At 35.1% G+C, this 7350-nt stretch overlaps 1 pseudogene; it reads right to left on the reverse strand.

Moving 5' to 3' along the window:
* Positions 1 to 5207: 5207 nt before the first annotated feature.
* Positions 5208 to 5965, reverse strand: LOC101247057 (endoribonuclease Dicer homolog 2-like; annotated as a pseudogene).
* Positions 5966 to 7350: the final 1385 nt, after the last annotated feature.

Genomic DNA, 7350 nt, shown 5'->3' on the forward strand with positions numbered 1-7350 from the left:
ATTTTCAACTTCTATTATCAACTAATTAATTGAAAATATTTTTGGCAATTTAATTAATTAATTAATTAATTGATTAATCAAAATAAACTTTGTCCAAAGAATAATCTCTCGATCATTTGCCGAAGCTGAGACGAGCGAGCGACGACAACGACGGAGCGAGGGGGTCCCTATTTCCAACCCTTTTAACAATTAATAGTAGTGTTTCTATATTTAAACTCTCCTATTTTTATTTTCACCACCAATGAGGGACAAATGCCTTTTCATTAAAGCGTAAGAGGACCTTTCAAATTCCCAACTCTTCAAGTTCTCAACATTTAAAATTCCTCTCTTTCCCTCTATTTCCCATCAATTTTTGCTACATACTTAACAATCCACCACATTGATGGGGAATGGTTATAACATAGGAATGCACAGACAATTGTGTACTTAACAGGTAAGAATTAATTGCATCTGGATAAGTAGATTTTCCCTTAGACTTTCCGTAGTCAACATATGTCGGATATACTCGGTCAATCGGTAGATGTGATATCTTTGAACCGTTGAGCTTTGGTGTATACCTAGAAAACCATATGTCACACAATTAACCCTTTACTGTTAATGGTTCTTACGGTTGTGTTGGTTTCAGGAATGAACACCTCATGGTTTCATGAGTGTATAGAGAATAGGATTTTGACATAAAATTCTCTTTGAAGCGGCTTCCACTTCACACTCACATAGGTAATTTCTAATTGTGTCATCTCGTAGAAACACTATTTGGTCTAATCTACCTAACTTAGAAAATCATTTAAAACTTTAAGTTTTATTACGTCATTAACAAGTCTTAAAGTCTTAGCCTTGTTCCTGAACATTGTCTTCATCAGGAGAATTGATTAAGTTATTTGACAAAGTCGAACCAACAACCACAACTTTGTTTTTCTCCATGAATCTAGTTCTTTTGATCTCTAGTCTGCTAGATAGAGTTACCGTCATGCTGACATGTCCGATGTCGTAAACGCATTCCCTTAGATGATCTTTTAACTTCCTCTCTCACTAGGACTTTCGTTAGTAGATCTAATACATAATCTCTTGACTTTACATAGTCAATTGTGATAATTCCACTAGAGAGAAGTTGCCTGACGGTGTTATGTCTATGTCGTATATGACGAGATTTCCCGTTGTACATAATGCTCCCTGCCCTACCTACAGTTGCTTGACTATCGCAATGTATGCAAATAGGTCTAACAGGTTTGGGCCAGAATGGAATATCCTCTAGGAAATTCCGGAGTCATTCAAATTCTTCACCAGCCTTATCCAAAGCAATGAATTCAGCTTCCATTGTGGAGCGAGCAATACATGTCTGTTTCGATGATTTCCAAGAGGCTCCTCCTTTACCAAGTATGAACAAATAACCATGCGTGGATTTTGCATCATTTCACCAGGTGATCCAATTTGTATCACTATATCCTTCAATCACAAAAGGATATTTATTATAATGCAAAGCATAATGTTGTGTATATTTTAGAGAACCCAACACACGTTTCATTGCCATCCAGGGAGTTTGATTCGGATTACTAGTGAACCGACTCAGTTTACTAATAGCAAATGTTATATATGGTCCCATACAATTCATAATATACATCAAACATCCAAACACTCTAGCATATTCCAATTGAGAGTCCTTCATTCTTTTAAAATACACAGCTTAAATCAATTGTAGTTTTAACAACATTGAAATTCAAGTACTTGAACTTATCCAATACTTTTCAATATAATGAGATTGAGATATGATAGTTCCTGGGGAGTTTTGATAATCCTAACCTCTAAGATCAAATAAGCAACTCCTAAGTCCTTCATATCAAACTTGCTGGACAGCATGCGCTTAGTAGCATTTATATCGTCAATGTCTTTACTCATTATTAACATGTCATCAACCTAAAAACAAACAATGACTTCATGATTAATAATATTTTTGATGTAAATACATTTATCATGTTCATTAATCTTGAATCCATTTGCCAACATTGTTTGGTCAAATTTAGCATGTCATTGTTTGGGTGCTTGCTTGAGTCCATAAAGTGATTTCACAAGTCTGCACACTTTCTTTTCTTTACAAGGAACTATAAACCCTTCAGGTTGTTCATTGTAAATTTCTTCCTTCAACTCTTCATCTAAGAAGGTTGTCTTTACATCCATTTGGTTGATTTTAAGATCATGCACTGCTGCTAGTGCTATTAAAATCCTAATTGATGTTATCCTTGTTACTGGAGAGTATGTGTCAAAGTAGTCCTTACCTTCCTTTTGTTTGTACCCTTTGACTACCAGTCTATCCTTATATTTTTCAATCGTCCCATCACGTTTCATTTCCGTTTAAAGATCCACTTTGATCCTAAAGGTTTATTTCCTGGAGGAAGATCAACCAATTCCCAACTGTGATTGCTAAAAATTGATTTGATCTCACTATTAACTACTTCTTTCTAATAAAGTTGAATCAGACAAACACATAATTGCTTTAAATGTTTGAGGCTTATTTTCAAGCAATAGTGCTACAAAATTTGGTCTGAAAAAAGCAGATTTTTGTTGGCAAGTACTACGCCTAGGTTCCTCACTAGTTAGAATATTTTCCATTGATTCTTCTCGTGGTCATTTAGGTCTTTCACTTGTTGACTCACTTTCTATTTTATACAGATGAATGATTTCAAAAAAATCTATATTATCTTATTTAATTATCGTGTTAATATGAATCTCAGAATAATCAGATTTGTTAACTAAAAACCGACAGGCTTTAGTATTTACAGCATACCCAATAAAGACACAATCCTGTTTTGGGTCCAATTTTAACCCTCTTCGGTAAAGGAACTTCTACCTTGGGTAAACACCACCACACTTTGAAATATTTAAAGTTGAATTTCCTTCCTTTCCACAACTCATATGGAATTGATTGTGTTTTTCGATGGGGTAGTCTATTGAATATTGTATTACCTGTAAGGATGGCTTCCACCCAAAGGTTTTATGGCGAACCAGAATTGGTCATTGAGGGATTCATCATTTCCTTTAATGTTTTGTTCTTCCGTTCTGCCAAACCATTTGACTATTGTGTATAAGGTGCAATAATTTGATGAACGATACCATATTTCAAATATATCTATGCAAAAGGATATTAATATTCTCCACCCCTATCACTCCGAGTCTTTTTTATCTTTAGTTTCAATCAGTTCTCCACTTAATTTTGCATTGATTAAATGCATCAATTTCTTCATCCTTACTATATAGCAAATATAGATAACAAAATCGAGTGCAGTCATCAATAAAAGTTATAAAATACTTTTCCCTACCACGAGATGGTGTTGACTTCATATCGCATATATGTGTGTTAATTAAGTCTAATGTTTTAGAATTTCTTTCAACAGACTTATAAGGATGTTTAACAAACCTAATTTCCACACAAATTTCACATTTCGATTAATCACATTTAAAATCAAGCAATACTTCTAGATTAACCAATTTTCGCATGGCTTTGTAATTTACATGTCTAAACGGGCATGCAATAAATCATTTGATTCCAATAAGTAAACAGAAGCACAATTTTTACTAATATTGTCAGCAACCATTACATTCAATTTGAAAAGACCCTCATTGACGTAGCCCTTTCCTATGAACATTTCGTTCTTACTTATTAAAGCTTTATCACTAACTAGGACACACTTAAACCCAATCTTAATGAGTAGGGCATCATAAACTAAATTCTTCCTAATAGTAGGAACATGCAGAACATTGTTCAAAGTCAACACCTTGCCGGATGTCATTTTCAACATTACTTTCCCAGTTCCTGCAATCCTTGTTGTTAATGTGTTTCCCATGAACAAATCTTCATCGTACTAAGAACGAGTGTACATTGCAAAGGCTTCTTCCGTAGAGCAAATATGTCTAGTGGCACCTGAGTCGAGAAACCACTCCTAGGGATTTCCAACTAAGTTCACTCCGAGGTCATTGCACACAAGTCATCTGCATCTTCCATTTTCTCCATGATGTTTGCTTGACTTTTTCCTTTGCCTTTAAACTCTTCAATTTTTCTTTCCACCACCGATGAGGGAAAAATGACTTTTCATTAAAGCATATGAGGATCAAGTTCCCAACTCTTAAAGTTCTCAACTTTTCAAATTCCTCTATTTCCCATCTTCTGGCTACATACCCAACAAAACTACTTCCAGAATGTGTTTGGAGGTGTTATTGGGTTCGTTGTTTGTGCGATCTTTGTTGATTCTAGATCAAAACACTAGAAATTCATAGACATCAAATTTGTGTGGGACTCTACTAGATGAGTCAAATTTCAATTAGGCCTTCTTGAAAACTACTCCTAGCTTACACTATATAAAGGGTAATATATCCTTACCGAGGGATCTTGAAAATTTCATAAATTCATGAAATATTTGCAAAGATATCAAAATGTGGGTGGACTCTTCGTGATAACCACATAAATAAAAAAAAGATCCATAGAAACCTATTAACATGGATATAAAATAAAATTCATTTAAGGTGCAAATTATCAGTTACAAGAATCAAGAGATTGATATAATTGTACCCAAACTATTATTAGTTAATAAAATATTCTTGTTTCATCATATTTATTTTGTGATCGGAGTTTATTTTCCATTAATAAGATTTAGTGCAAACAAATTTTGTCTCCTTGAACCTAACAACTAATAATTATTTCTTTTGGGGTATGATTAGTTCGATCGGAGTTGATTAATTGGTGAAATTCGTTAGAAATTGAAGAAAAAAATGAATATTCATTGATCAAATCATTCATTCCGTAGTCTCATGGATCTTTTATAGAAATTAATTAATCAGACGAGAATAAAGATAGATCAAGTGCCTTTGGGGTCATCTCTTACCTTCTATGTAGCATTTATCTCCCCAAAGCTTGGAGATGCACACACAAGAAGAGGACTTATGTTTAAAAATGTATTTAGTATCTTTTTCAAAGATTGAATCAACAAAGATCGCACCAATAAAGGACCAAACAACATCCCCAACAACAATTGTGAAAGTAGTTTCACTCTACCATCCAAACATAGACACAATATCCAATTTCTCAAAATTCTCAACTGTATAACATATCTGCCTTTGCAGATCTGGCGAGGCATGAAGAATGTGCTCATGCAGGCTAGACTTAAATGCATACTGAGTAAATCATTCATTATTTACAAAAGTAGACCACAAATAAGTAATTAGTCTTGTAACAAGCCTCGATATTTGAAACAGAGATATGTTGTGACAACATAATTTAGCATTACATCTCCAAGAAATTTTAAGTTCTAATAGCATCGTGGAATCTTATGTAGAACGTAAGATCCATGAATTATCATTCAATCAAGCAGCGAAGATTCGTGAAACTTGTAGTGTAGCAGTGATTTCTAAGTACCGTACATTGACTAGATTCTTAGCATTCACAATGAAGTTCCTTAAGATAGGTGCATAAATAAAATCAATGTCCATCCGGATCAATTTCATAAATGATAAAGCTGCTACGTTGCCCGTCCAAGATGAGGTAGGCACCTGTTAGTTCCTCAAACACATCAGCTACTATCTTGTTTCTAATTTCCTATACTTTACCCTAAAACATATTTCTACTGAAGGCATCAAGAAATTTTTTCAAGTTGAAAACTTGAGGATTTTCACAAGGAATTGTCCACACTTTGAGATAGAATGGTTCATCACCGATAAATCTCAGAATTTTACGAGCACATCCAAGCTTGAAAAATGCAACATTGGAAATGATTTTATTTTTCTTAATGTTGAGAAGACCCTCATGATAATTTTCGTCACTCTTAAACAATTGTATACTAATAGCATATCTGAGAAAAGATTTGCCAAGCTTCTCAAGTGATTCTAAATGAAAATTCTGGAGACATTTCTTTGTTGTCATTACTTCCAAAATCTTAGCGGTTGGGATACAAAGTTTTACTTTGTGGCGATTCAAAAGCATTCTTTTAAAGTTTTTTCGGGATGGATGATTGCCCTATAAGGTCTAAAGGTTGTAGCACGGTAGATAGTTATCGTTGACCTCAACAATCTTATGAATTCTCGGAATACACATATGGTAGTGAATCCCCAAACTCCGCCGAACAGATTCACTGCTACATGTATATACCTTAGAATTCATAAGATTCTCGAAGTGTCACGACCCAAACCGGGTTGCGACTGGCACCCGCACTTACCCTCCTATGTGAGCGTACTAACCAATCTAACCTTAACATTTCAATATAATGTCAACAGAAAGTAATGCGGAAGACTTAAACTCATTAAATAAAGACCAATTCATTAACTTCTAAAATTCAACATCTATTATTCCCCAAAATCTGGAAGTCATCACCACAAGAACATCTACGATCAAATGACTAAACTAAGAGTATTCTAAAAGCTAAAAATACATAAGAAGCTAGTCCATGCTGGAAGTTCAAGGCATCAAGACTTGAAGAAGAAGATCCAGTCCAAGCTAGAAGCATTAGCTCACCCTGAATTTCCGATGTAGTAAGACTGGCTTGAATTACTGTTGAGTTGAAGACGATGGCACGTTTGCTGCACTCCACAAATAAACAAGAAGAAAACATAAAAGTAGAGGTCATTACAAAACACGGTACTGAATAGATATCATCGGCAAACTCAAAATAGAAATCAATATATACCAAGTAATATCATAAAATCAACTATGATACTCAACATGTAGCAACAACAAATACTATATCATTAACAATTACCGTCAAGTTCACACATGAGGACTCAAGCCTCAATACCATACTCATTTGGGAATCATGTTCATTAGATTGATTATATTAACATCTTTCAAGATTCATTATCTTTATTTCTCTTGTGTCGGTACATGACACTCCACTCCCTCATATTCATTAATTCTCTTGTGTCGGTACGTGACACTCCGATCCCCTAAATCTACGTGTCGGTTCGTGACACCCGATCCCCTAAATCTACGTGTCGGTTCGTGACACCCGATCCCCTAAATCTACGTGTCGGTTCGTGACACCCGATCCCCTAAATCTACGTGTCGGTTCGTGACACCCGATCCCCTAAATCTACGTGTCGGTTCGTGACACCCGATCCCCTAATACTACGTGTCAGTTCGTGACACCCGATCCCCTAATACTACGTGTCGGTTCGTGACACCCGATCCCCTAATACTACGTGTCGGTTCGTGACACCCGATCCCCTAATTTACTTTCATCAATTCATCAAGCCTTCTTTCTTACCAAGGCATCATCAATCTCATTACTTTAGTTCATCAAGCCTTCTCCCTTACCAAGGCATCATCATTAAAAAGAGATTAGGTTTTTATCAAGATTTGTGATTCAATAACTT

Source organism: Solanum lycopersicum, chromosome 1, assembly GCF_036512215.1.
Source record: "Solanum lycopersicum chromosome 1, SLM_r2.1".
In the NCBI taxonomy this organism is placed as follows: Eukaryota; Viridiplantae; Streptophyta; class Magnoliopsida; order Solanales; family Solanaceae; genus Solanum; species Solanum lycopersicum.